The following is a 14,375-nucleotide window of genomic DNA, read 5'->3' on the forward strand; positions in this document are numbered from 1 at the left end:
GCCAAGCAGGGTCACGCAAAGATTCTTCGTCACGTGCATCACGTCGATTGCAGAGCGGACCTCTAGAGCTTTCCAATAGGGCAGGTCCCAAAATATAGATTTCTTCTTCCACATGGGTGCGCGTCCGTCAGCGTCATTCGGAACAGGTTGTCCACCAGGACCCTTTCCAAAGACTACCTTCAAATCCTTGACCATATCATGTACATCAGCACCAGTACGGTGGCGAGGCTTCGTCCGGTGATCCGCCTCACCTTTGAAATGCTTGCCTCTCTTTCTTACGGGATGCCTGCTCGGAAGAAATCGACGATGTCCCAGGTACACATTCTTCCTACAATTGTCCAAATATATACTGTCGGTATCATCCAAACAGTGCGTGCATGCGCGGTATCCCTTGTTTGTCTGTCCTGAAAGGTTACTGAGAGGAGGCCAATCATTGATGGTCACGAACAGCAAGGCCTTTAGGTCAAATTCTTCCCCCATGTGCTCATCCCACGCACGTACACCTGTTCCATTCCACAGCTGTAAGAGTTCTTCAACTAATGGCCTTAGGTACACATCAATGTCGTTGCCGGGTTGCTTAGGGCCTTGGATGAGCACTGCCATCATAATGAACTTCCGCTTCATGCACAACCAAGGAGGAAGGTTATACAAACATAGAGACACAGGCCAGGTGCTATGGTTGCTGCTCTGCTCCCCAAAAGGATTAATGACATCTTCGCTTAGACCAAACCATACGTTCCTTGTGTCATCTGCAAACTCCTTCCCGTACTTTCTCTCAATTTTTCTCCACTGCGACCCGTCAGCGGGTACTCTCAACTTTCCGTCTTTCTTACGGTCTTCTCTGTGCCATCGCATCGCCTTGGCATGCTCTTTGTTTTGGAACAAACATTTCAACCGTGGTATTATAGGAGCATACCACATCACCTTGGCAGGAATCTTCTTCCTGGGGCACTCGCCCTCGACATCACCAGGGTCATCGCGCCTGATCTTATAGCGCAATGCACCGCATCCCGGGCAAGCGTTCAAATCCTCGTACTCACTGCGGTAGAGGATGCAGTCATTAGGGCTTGCATGTATCTTCTGCACCTCTAACCCTAGAGGGCAGTCAGCCTTCTTTGCTTCGTACGTACTCTCGGGCAATTCGTTGTCCTTTGGAAGCATATTCTTTATCATTACCAGCAACTTTCCAAATCCCTTGTCAGATACACCATTCTCTGCCTTCCATTGCAGCAATTCCAGTGTGGTGCCCAACTTTTTCTTGTCAGCTTCGCAATTCGGGTACAACAATTTCTTGTGATCCTCTAACATGCGCTGCAACTTCTTCTTCTCCAAATCACTTGCGTAGTTTCTCTTTGCATCGGCAATGGCCCGACCTAGATCATCAGCGGGCTCATCTGATGCCTCTTCTTCAGCTTCTTCCCGCATTGCCGGCTCAGCTTCTTCCCCCATTGTTGTATCATCGTATTCAGGGAACCCATGGCCAGGATAGCTGTCGTCGTCCTCTTCTTCTTCATTGTCTTCCATCATAACCTCTCTTTCTCCGTGCTTGGTCCAAACATTATAGTGGGGCATGAAACCGGACTTAAATAGGTGGACGTGAATGGTTCTTGACGTAGAGTAATTGTGATCATTCTTATAGACTGAACATGGACAAGGCATAAAACCATCCGCCCGCTTGTTTGCCTCAGCCGCAAGCAGAAAAGTTTGCACGCCATTAATGAACTCGGGAGAGCATCGGTCATCGTACATCCATTGTCGGCTCATCTTCATTACACAACACCGAATAGACCAAATTAATACAAGTTCATACATAAAGTTCATACAAGACTTAAATGCAACAAAAAAATAACTCTCTAACTAAAGAATTTAAATGCAACAACAAATGCGATCAAGATCGCAACTAAGGTAACAATTGATCCAACAGCATAATGATACCAAGCCTCACCATCAATGGCATATTTTCTAATCTTTCTAATCTTCAAGCGCATTTTCTCCATCTTGATCTTGTGATCATCGACGACATCGGCAACATGCAACTCCAATTCCATCTTCTCCCCCTCAATTCTTTTCAATTTTTCTTTCAAATACTCGTTTTCTCTTTCAACTAAATTTGACCTCTCGACAATAGGGTCGGTTGGAATTTCCGGTTCACAAACCTCCTAGACAAAAATATCTATGTCAACTTGATGGGCATAATTTGTCATAAACACGAAATGCAACAACTAGTTTTAAAAGAGAATATACCACATCCGAATCATAACAAGGACGAGGGCCGACGGGGACGGATATCAAAACCATGGCACTATGTATAACAAACAACGTACGGGTAACATAATTATATGAGTAACTATATATCCAAATCACACAAACATCAATTTGGTAATGTAAAACATTCATGAACAAGAGGCTCACCACAAGGTGGTGCCGGCGACGGAACGGTGCGGGCGATCGACTGTGGTTACGACGGAGATTTAGAAGGAACTAAGTAAACCACACCTACATATGCAAACTAAGTGTTAGTTTTGACCACAAATTGCATATAAATCAAATACTACCACATATATTTTCTACCAAATTACTAAACTCATAAATTAATCACTATACAAAGCATTGCAAGAGCTAATCTAGCAATGAGAGATGAAAGGACAAAGTTGCTAACCTTTGTGATCATTTGAATGGATGGGGGCCTTCAAATCTTGACAAATTTTGGGCAAAATGTGTGATGAGCTCGAGAGGTAGAGGGGAAGAACAGAGAGGAGAGGGGAAAGGGGAAGAACAGAGCGAGCTCGGGTGGACGAAAGGCTTACATAGGACGACCTTTAGCACCGGTTCGTGCCATGAACCGGTACTAAAGGTGATGGAGGGGCCCCGGACTGACAACATCCTGCCACCACTCACTTTAGTACCGGTCCGTGGCACGAACTGGTGCTAAAGGTCGGCCACGAACCGGTACTAATGAAAGCGACTGGCTAGCCGTTGGAACCAGCACTAATGCACACATTAGTGCCGGCTCAAAAGCAAACCGGCACTAATGTGCTTGACATTTGACCCTTTTTCTACTAGTGCCCGGAGGGGGGAAACGGACGCGTCGGGTCTACACGGAGGGGATCTTGCTGTGGGTCTGGCCCGGATGTTGCTCCAAAGTGTTCCTATGGGCTGACCTAACACAACCGGGTGGAGAGGTCCACTGGTCAAAGCCCGTCCGTGCAAAGTCAAAGGGCTTGATCCCGTGGTCAAACGCTACAGGGTTAGGCGGGACGGGGGCCCTGGGGGGTAGCAATGCCACCGGAGCGTCGCACCGGGCCCTCATACATGCGGGGTGGTGTGGTGGCATGTCCGAAGAGGCGGCACGCGTCTCCGCGATGTGCCCCCCCTCACGGACGGCGCCGTCGCCGGCACCTGGAAGTGGGAAACAGACGCGTCGGGTCTACACGGAGGGGATCTTGCTGTGGGTCTGGCCCGAATGTTGCTCCAAAGTGTTCCTATGGGCTAACCTAACACAACAGGGTGGAGAGGTCCACTGGTCAAAGCCTGTCCGTGCAAAGTCAAAGGGCTAGATCCCGTGGTCAAACGCTATAGGGTTAGGCGGGACGGGGGCCCTGGGGGGTAGCAATGCCACCGGAGCGTCGCACCGGGACCTCATACATGTGGGGTGGTGTGGTGGCATGTCCGAAGAGGCGGCACGCGTCTCCGGGTGTGGCCCCCCTCACGGACGGCGATGACACGGTAGTAGACGTTCTGCGGTAACGATGCGGCGTGAATATTATTAAATACTCGGAGCGCGATAAAATCATGAGTTTTTTACACGACATGGGCACATGTGCTATAGGACTGATGGTAAATTTTCATAAATTTTGGTGATGGAGAAGTAACTGAACACATCCCTCTATGCGGATTGCTCTCCGCGTGTCTACAACTGTGGTCGGCGGCCTCCGGGGGCTAGCATGCCGCCAAATCTTGCATAGGCAGCCTCTCACAAGTCTGTAAGTGTTGTGGCGGTTGCAAACGCCCGGCACACGTCTCCGTGGTGTGGCCCCCCTCACGAACGTCGCCGCCGCCGGCACCAGGAGGTGGGAAACGGACGCGTAGGGTCTACACGGAGGGGATCTTGTTCTGGCTTTGGCCCGGATGTTGCTCCAAAGTGTTCCTATGGGCTGACGTAACACAACCGGGTGGAACGTTCCACTGGTCAAAGCCCGTTCGTGCAAAGTCAAAGGGATAGATCCCGTGGTCAAACGCTACAGGGTTAGGCGGGACGGGGGCCCTGGGGGTAGCAATGCCACCGGAGCGTCGCACCGGGACCTCATACATGCGGGGTGGTGTGGTGGCATGTCCGAAGAAGCGGCACGCGTCTCCGGGGTTTGGCCCCCTCCAAGTGACGGCGGCACTACTTTGCGTGGAGGGAGGGACACACCGCGGAGCCCCAAGACATGCGTCTAACACTTTCATATATGCATCGGGACCCGTGCGATGTTTCGGTGACATAGCTACACCCCGAATCCCCCCACTAACCAGATTCCCTCCGTGTCGATCGTCCCGCCCCTCCGTGACACGGCGACAGCGACGTTCGTAACGGGGGGCAATCAATATACCATCGGGGTATGTTTTTTTAGATAAGGCATAATTATCTTATGGAAAAACAAAAAATAATATAAAGTAAAAATAAATAAATATATGCCGACGGCAAGGCCGTCGGCATAACTGCGCACACGAAGGTGCAGTCCCACGGATCGATGACGTGGCATCGCGTACAGATCGATGACGTGGCAGAGGGGCATGGGCCAGGCCTAGCGTTTGATTCGGCGGTTGCAAACGCCCGTCACACGTCTCCGGGGTGTGCCCCCCCTCACGGACGGCGCCGCCGCCGTCTCCTGGAGGGAGGAAACGGACGCGTCGGGTCTACACAGAGGGGATCTTGCAGTGGCTTTGGCCCGGATGTTGCTCCAAAGTGTTCCTATGGGCTGACCTAACACAACCGGGTGGAGAGGTCCACTGGTCAAAGCCCGTCCGTGCAAAGTCAAAGGGCTAGATCCCGTGGTCAAACGCTACAGGGTTAGGCGGGATGGGGGCCTTGGGGGGTAGCAATGCCACCGGAGCATCGCACCGGGCCCTCATACATGTGGGGTGGTGTGGTGGCATGTCTGAAGAGGCGGCATGCGTCTCCGGGGTGTGGCCCCCCTCACGGACAGCGATTACACGATAGTAGACGTTCTGCGGTAACGATGCGGCGTGAATATTATGAAATACTCAGAGCACGATAAAATCATGAGTTTTTTACACGACGTGGGCACATGTGCTATAGGACTGATGGTAATTTTTCATAATTTTTGGTGATGGAGATGTATCTGAACACTTCCCTCTACGCGGATTGCTCTCCGTGTGTCTACGACTGTGGCCGGCGGCCTCCGGGGGCTAGCATGCCGCCAAATCTTCCGTAGGTGGCCTCTCACAAGTCTGAAAATGTTGTGGCGGTTGCAAACGCCCAGCGCGCGTCGGTTCTACATGGAGGGGATCTTGCTGTGGCTTTGGCCCGGATGTTGCTCCAAAGTGTTCCTATGGGCTGACCTAACACAACCGGGTGGAGAGGTCCACTCGTCAAAGATCGTCCGTGCAAAGTCAAAAGGCTAGATCCCGTGGTCAAACGCTACAGGGTTAGGCGGGACAGGGGCCCTGGGGGTAGCAATGCCACCGGAGCGTCGCATCGGGACCTACTACATGTCGTACGGTGTGGTAGCATGTCCGAAGAGGCGGCACACGTCTTCGGGGTGTGCCCCCCCACCTCATGGACGGCGCCGCCGCCGGCACGTGGAGGGGGGAAACGGACGCGTCGGGTCTACACGGAGGGGATCTTGCTGTGGGTCTGGCCCGGATATAGCTCCAAAGTGTTCCTATGGGCTGACCTAACACAACCGGGTGGAGAGGTCCACTAGTCAAAGCCCGTCCGTGCAAAGTCAAAGGGCTAGATCCCGTGGTCAAACGCTACAGGGTTAGGCGGGACGGGGGCCCTGGGGGGTAGCAATGCCACCGGAGCGTCACACCGGGCCCTCATACATGCGGGGTGGTGTGGTGGCATGTCCGAAGAGGCGGCACGCGTCTCCGGGGTGTGCCCCTCTCACGGACAGTGATTACACGGTAGTAGACGTTCTGCGGTAACGATGCGGCGTCAATATTATTAAGTACTCTGAGAGCGATAAAATCATGAGTTTTTTACATGACGTGGGCACATGTGCTATAGGAGTGATGGTAATTTTTCATAATTTTTGGTGACGGAGAAGTATCTGAACACTTCCCTCTACGCGGATTGCTCTCCGCGTGTCTACGACTGTGGCCGGCGGCCTCCGGGGGCTAGCATGCCGCCAAATCTTGCGTAGGCGGCCTCTCACAAGTCTGGAAGTGTTGTGGCGGTTGCAAACGCCCGGCACGCATCTCCGGGGTGTGCCCCCCCTCACGGACTGCGCCGCCGCCGGCACCTGGAGGGGGGAAATGGACGCGTCGGGTCTACACAGAGGGGATCTTGTTGTGGCTTTGGCCCGGATGTTGCTCCAAAGTGTTCCTATGGGCTGACCTAACACAACCGGGTGGAGAGGTCCACTGGTCAAAGCTCGTCCATCCAAAGTCAAAGGGCTAGATCCTGTGGTCAAACGCTACAGGGTTAGGCGGGACGGGGGCCCTGGGGATAGCAATGCCACCGGAGCGTCGCACCGGGACCTACTACATGCCGTACGGTGTGGTGGCATGTCCGAAGAGGCGGCACACGTCTCCGGGGAGTGCCCCCCTCACGGACGGCGCCGCCGCCGGCACCTGGAGGGGGAAAACGGACGCGTCGGGTCTACACTGAGGGGATCTTGCTATGGGTCTGGCCCGGATGTTGCTCCAAAGTGTTCCTATGGGCTGACCTAACACAACCGGGTGGAGAGGTCCACTGGTCAAAGCCCGTCCGTGCAAAGTCAAAGGCTAGATCCCGTGGTCAAACGCTACAGGGTTACGCGGGACAGGGGCCCTGGGGGTAGCAATGCCATCGGAGCGTCGCACCGGGCCCTCATACATGCGGGGTGGTGTGGTGGCATGTCCGAAAAGGCGGCACGCGTCTCCGGGGTGTGCCCCCGTCACGGATGGCGCCGCCGCCGGCACCTGGAGGGGGGAAACGGACATGTCGGGTCTACACGGAGGGGATCTTGCTGTGGGTCTGGCCCGGATGTTGCTCCAAAGTGTTCCTATGGGATGACCTAACACAACCGGGTGGAGAGGTCCACTGGTCAAAGCCCGTCCGTGCAAAGTCAACGGGCTAGATCCCGTGGTCAAACGCTAGAGGGTTAGGCGGGACGGGGGCCCTGGGGGGGTAGCAATGCCACCGGAGCGTCACACCGGGACCTCATACATGCGAGGTGGTGTGGTGGCATGTCCAAAGAGGCGGCATGCATCTCCGGGTGTGGCCCCCCTCACGGACGGCGATGACACTGTAGTAGACGTTCTGCGGTAACGATGCGGCGTGAATATTATTAAATACTTGGAGCGCGATAAAATCATGAGTTTTTACACAACGTGGGCACATGTGCTATAGGACTGATGGTAATTTTTCATAATTTTTGGTGATGGAGAAGTATTTGCACACTTCCCTCTATGCAGATTGCTCTCTGCGTGTCTACGACTGTGGCCTGCGGCCTCCGGGGGATAGCATGCCGCCAAATCTTGCGTAGGCGGCCTCTCACGAGTCTGGAAGTGTTGTGGAGGTTGCAAACGCCGGGCACGCGTCTCCGGGGTGTGGCCCCTTCACGAACGGTGCCGCCGCCGGCACCTGGAGGTGGGAAACGGACGTATCGGGTCTACACGGAGGGGATCTTGCTGTGGCTTTGGCCCGGATGTTGCTCCAAAGTGTTCCTATGGGCTCACGTAACACAACCGGGTGGAGAGTTCCACTGGTCAAAGCCCGTTCGTGCAATGTCAAAGGGCTAGATCCCGTGGTCAAACGCTACAGGGTTAGGCGGGACGGGGGCCCTAGGGGGTAGCAATGCCACCGGAGCATCGCACCGGGACCTCATACATGCGGGGTGGTGTGGTGGCATGTCCGAAGAGGCGGCACGCGTCTCCGGGGTTTGCCCCCTCCATGTGACGGCGGCACTACCTTGCGTGGAGGGGGGGCCACACCGCGGAGCCGCAAGACGGGCGTCTACCACTTTCATATATGCATCGGGACCCGTGCGATGTTTCGGTGACATAGCTACACCCCGAATCCCCCCACTAACCAGATTCCCTCCGTGTCGACCGTCCCCCCCCCACCCTCCCGTGACACGGCGACAGCGACGTTCGTAACGGGGGGCAATCGATATACCATCGGGGTATGTTTTTTTAGATAAGGCATAATTATCTTATGGAAAAGCAAAAAATAATATAAAGTAAAAAAAAATTAATATATGCTGATGGCAAGGCCGTCGACATAGCTGCGGACACGAAGGTGCAGTCCCATGGATCGATGACGTGGCATCGCACACAGATCGATGACGTGGCAGAGGGGCATGGGCCAGGCCTATGCCGACGGCTATGCCGTAGGCATACCTCTGTCATAGATAGTATAAAGTAACATAAAAAATAAAACTAAATAAACATATGCCGATGGTAGCTGCGCACACGGAGGCGCAGTCCCACGGATCGATGACGTGGCATCGCACACAGATTGATGACGTGGCAGAGGGGCATGGCCAGGCATATGCCGTAGGCATATCTCTGCCATAGATATGCCGACGGCCGCCGTTACCTCCCGTCGGCGTAGTTTCAACGTCGTCAAACGGTCAGAGCTGACCGGATAAGTGGGCCTGGGCTATGCCGACGGCCTAGCCTATGCCGACGGGTCCCGTGTCGTATCTCGAGCGGTCCCGACGGCCTCGTTTATGCCGACGGCTTTTCTACGCCTACGGCCTGTCCTAGGCCGTCGGGATAGGTCTATCTATGCCGACGAGGGCCGTCGGCATAGATGAGGTCGTCGGCGTAAGCAGTTATTCTGGTAGTGTCGTACACTAGCTTAATTTGCCTCCCTCGTGTCGATCTGAAACTGAAACTAGATTTCAGTGGACGACTCATGTCGTAGGGTTCACTGATCATCCTTGGACCTTGGGGCCTCCTCCCTCGGCCTTGGAGCCGGTCTCGGGCCCGTTGCCCCGGTGGGCCGTGATCACCGCGTAGTACTCGCCGGCGGCTGCCCGTACCTTGTTGCTCATCACGCTTCCCCATCGCATAGCGCTGCCTCCGCCCCCGTCCACGCCTGCCTTGATCATGGAGCCGATCTTGGGCTCGCCGAACATGGAGACGCCCTGGCGTGTCACGGCCGCCGCGTACTTGCCGGCAGCGCGGGCCTTGCCCTTGAGCACCGCCGCAGCCTCCTTGAGCCGCGGGAGCGGGGGGATGTCGACCTTGGCGCTCTCCGCAACGGACGTTGCCACCTTCTCGTCCTTCTCCGGCACCCTATCGGGGCATAGATGGCGATGACATGTTATCATGCCCTCCGTGGACGTCGCACCCCGCGCCTCCATACCCGTCAAGGTCAAGAGCGCCGCCCCGACCTCCAAAGCCCGTGGATCAAATCCTATGTTTTTCTCCATCACCATTCACCAATGTATCACCACGCTACGCTGGCCGAGATCGGAAATTAATTTGGTGCTATAAGCCTTTGTATACGCATATTTATATGGGCACTTATAGGCGCCGGCTCGCCGGCCGAAAGTTTCGGCCGGTCCACCCTCGCCGGTCTTCCTCGTCGCCGCCGGACCCCGCCCTCGCCGCCCGTCCTCGTCGCCGGTCCCCGCCCTCGCTGCCCGTCCTTGTCGCCAGTCCCCGCCCTCGCCGGCTGTCCTTCGTCGCCAGTTCCCATGCAACAAATCCCCCTGCGTTGCAGCTCTTGACGGCGATGGTTGTGGCTCGGCCGCCGCCCCTCGCCATTGATGCTCGCTACAGGAAATTATGTCGACGGCGGCCGTCAGTCAATCAAACACCGTTTTAAATGGATGTAGCAAAAAACTTCACCCGTATTAGCAAAAAAAACTACGGTTGCAACAAAAATCAAACACCGTCGCCGTCTTTCGCGAGGTCGCGACACCATTTTAAAATGGATGTAGCAAAAAACTTCACCGGTAGAGCAAAAATCTACTACGGTTGCAGCAAAAATCAAACACCGTCGCCGTCTTTCGGGAGGTCGCAACTCCGTCTTACATGGATGTAGCAAAAACTTTAGCGGTAGTAGCAAAATTCTACTACGGTTGCAACAAAAATCGTCGTTGTCATCGTCGCGAGGTCGCAGCTCCGCCTGATGGATGTAGCAAAAAACTTCGCGAGTAGTAACAAAAAAACAACTGCGGTTGCAGCTTCCCCTTATTGTACAGTTCCATTGAAGCTTTTCTGTCTATGGTTGAAGCTTTTTTCAACAGCTGTTGAAGCTGTTCTAGGTGACGGTTGCAACACTAGTATACGCGGGCTGCATCTAGCCATGGCGGCAGCCAGCCATGGCGGCCGGCGAGGGAGCGCCTGGTCGTTGGCGATGGAGGTCGTGGTCGCCCAGTCGCAGCCCGGGGGAGGGGGAATGGGGGGAGGGGATGCGCCCGCGTGAAGGCTTGAGGTAGGGGATGGATCTGGCCATGGCGGCAGGCAGCCATGGCAGTCGGCGAGGGGAGCCTGGCCGCCGGCGATGGAGGTCGTGGTGGCCCAGTCGCAGCTCGGGAAGAGGGGGAGGGATGGGGAAGGGGTGGGGAGGAGGGGGCAGAAGAAGAAGGCGGCGCGCGCCCCGGCGAGCTGCGCGAGATGTGGGGGAGCTGCGAGCTGCGCGAGGAAGAGGGAGACCGGCCCAATGTTTCCGCCGGTGCCCCGGCCCCAAATGTTTCCGTATTTATATAGCTAGGGCCGATCGATGAGGGGGCTCCGGCCTGGACTTGGAGTGAGGGACAAGAAAGAAGGAGGTGGATCAAAAATAGTAGAACCAAATGAAACTTTGGATAATTACGCAGAAAAAAACCATTTGCTTTTCGTTCAACAACAAATATATTTGCATATTTCCGTCACCGGCCGTTACATTGCGGGGCCCCTTTCTAACATGTCACGGGTCACGGCGCCAGCTGGCCGGTCAGATGGGTTCGGACAGATTTTGGTCCTGAATGACACACTTACCGCACTTAGAGGAACTGGATGCCGATTTTCATAGTTTAAGGACCTACATGATACCCCTGAGGTAGTTCAGAGACCTACAATGTACTTCACTCCTGGTCTTGAGGCATTGAAAGATAGACTCCAACTTCAGTAGCCACAGATCCCTGCATCAAACCTGGAATTATTTTACACTTAAGGCTGCATCAGAATAGACTTTAGGACCTTTAATGAGAATATCAAATTTAAGAGATTGACCCTGCATAGTAAGCTGATTAGAAGAGAGGTGGACCTGAGCTACAATCTTGGGCCTAGAATGATGAACCAAGTGAAGAGATTCAACAGAATGATGAGAGGACAAAGCATTAGCAGCAATTTGCACACGGTGAGGGAAAGATTTTTTTTCCTATCAAAGAGGAAATCATTTCTAGCCTTCTAAACACACCATAAAAAGTTAAAAATATTTATAATAGAGGCATGCGGATGATAAATGTTGAGGAGAGCAAGAATAATAGCATGCATATTAGTATGATCCTGAAGTAAAACAGGAGTTCTAATGAACCATGGCTGGTAGAATCATGCCGCTCTAGCAAAATCACATTGAAAAAAGAGGTGAAGTTCATTCGCCTGCTGCATCTACAACAAAATTGAGAAGTGTGAACAGAGAAACGGCCAGCTAATCTACTTGTATACGACTTCTAATCCAGCCTGAATACGGGCTGGCACTAACTCCTGATACGTCACGGACACATACGTCCTGAACAGACCCAGCGCAACTCAACTTGCAAAGCCAACTCCAACGTAGACTCCTAGTAGGACTCGAACTTGCATTAACCTTACTGCTAGTCCTACGTAACATAATTAACTTAAGATTATTCCTACCAATCTCTCACTACTAGAAAAAGGGCTATAGATAATATGGACACTAATGGCGCACCACACATGTGGTGCGCCACTACTATATACTAATGGCGCACCATGTGTTGGTACGTCATTAGTGTCCAAATACTAATGGCGCACCACATCCACGGCGCGCCACTACTAACAATTTTTTTATTTTTTTTCAAAACTAGTAATGGTGTACCAGGGGATAGTGCGCCATTACTAGTTTAACTAGTAATGGCGCACCACAACCTCGGTGCGCCACTACTAACTAAATTTTTTTATTTTTTTTCAAAACTAGTAATGGCGCATCGAAGTGACCGTGCGCCATTACTAGTTTTAACTAGTAATGGTGCACCACGCCCTCGGTGCGCCACTACTAATAATTTTTTTTTCAAAGTTAGTAATGGCACACCGTGGGTGTGGTGCGCCATTACTAGTCCCTTCAGTGCGCCATTACTAGTTAAAACTACTCCAGCGTAGTAATGGCGCACCTGTTGTTCGAACAAGTCGGACTTGGAGCCATGCCCGTCGTCGTCGCTCGGGTCCTTGAGGGCCTTGCGGCGGCGGCGGCGTTCCTTCCGAGACAGTCGGGGAGGGTGCATGCGTCTCTCCTCCTCGTCGTGATGCAGGACCGCGATGATCGAACGCCGTGTCGCCTCGCCCAGCAACTCCCACCCCACATCGGTGAACAGGCCGTCGAACTGCGGCGGCCGTGGCAGGCAAGGGCCGGGGCCAGGGTTGCCTTCACCGGAAGCTTCTTCCATCGACGACAGAGATTGATAGCGGAAGCTTCTTTTTTGGGATTGGACTTGAGATTAAGCCATAGTGACCCGAGATTAAGAAAAAAACGAAAAAAATGTGAATTTTCTTTAAAAAAAATTCTGAAAAAATTTGTTAGTAATGGCGCACTTCTATGTGGTGCGCCATTACTAAGTCAAATAGTAATGGCGCACCGTGAGATATACTAATGCTGCACTTCCTGATGCGCCATTAGTATACCAGATACTAATGGCGCACCAGGTGCGCCATTAGTAAAAAAACCTAATGGCGTGATGCTAGTGGCGCACCTGTAGTGCACCATTAGTAGACAAAACAGGTGCACCACTAGCAGGCCTTTTTCTAGTAGTGTCTCCCTAATCTTGAGACACTTTGTCTTCTGTGCTTCTTTAATCTTGACTCGATGACAGTCCGCTCCTTGTCGACTCATCTGTCTCACACCACAACAAGTCAAATAGTTGGCCTGGTTGTTCGAACAAGTCGGACTTGGAGCCATGCCCGTCGTCGTCGCTCGGGTCCTTGAGGGCCTTGCGGCAGCGGCGGCGTTCCTTCCGAGACAGTCGGGGAGGGTGCATGCGTCTCTCCTCCTCGTCGTGATGCAGGACCGCGATGATCGAACGCCGTGTCGCCTCGCCCAGCAACTCCCACCCCACACCGGTGAACAGGCCGTCGAACTGCGGCGGCCGTGGCAGGCAAGGGCCGGTGCCAGGGTTGCCTTTACCGGAAGCTTCTTCCATTGACGACAGAGATTGATAGCGGAAGCTTCTTTATTGGGATTGGACTTGAGATTAAGCCATAGTGACCCGAGACTAAAAAAATTGAAAAAAAATTGTGAATTTTTTTAAAAAAAATTGAAACAAAAATTCTGAAAAAAATTGTTAGTAATGGCGCACTTCTATGTGGTGCGTCATTACCAAGTCAGATAGTAATGGCGCACCGTGGGATATACTAATGGCGCACTCCCTGATGCGCCATTAGTATACCAGATACTAATGGCGCACATGTGGTGCGCCATTAGTAAAAAATTCTAATGGCGTGATGCTAGTGGCGCACCTGTAGTGCGCCATTAGTAGCCAAAACAGGTGCGCCACTAGCAGGCCTTTTTCTGGTAGTGTCTCCCTAATCTTGAGACACTTTGTCTTCTGTGCTTCTTTAATCTTGACTCGATGACAATCCGCTCCTTATCGACTCATCTGTCTCGCACCACAACAAGTCAAATAGTTGGCCTGGTTGTTCGAACAAGTCGGACTTGGAGCCATGCCCGTCGTCGTCGCTCGGGTCCTTGAGGGCCTTGCGGCGGCGGCGGCGTTCCTTCCGAGACAGTCGGGGAGGGTGCATGCGTCTCTCCTCCTCGTCGTGATGCAGGACCACGATGATCGAACGCCGTGTCGCCTCGCCCAGCAACTCCCACCCCACATCGGTGAACAGGCCGTCGAACTGCGGCGGCCGTGGCAGGCAAGGGCCGGGGCCAGGGTTGCCTTCACCGGAAGCTTCTTCCATCGACGACAGAGATTGATAGCGGAAGCTTCTTTATTGGGATTGGAGATTCAGCGAGAGGTATATATGGATGTGAGATCGATCCGTGTGTG

This window comes from Aegilops tauschii, chromosome 4, assembly GCF_002575655.3.
Source record: "Aegilops tauschii subsp. strangulata cultivar AL8/78 chromosome 4, Aet v6.0, whole genome shotgun sequence".
Lineage (NCBI taxonomy): Eukaryota > Viridiplantae > Streptophyta > Magnoliopsida > Poales > Poaceae > Aegilops > Aegilops tauschii.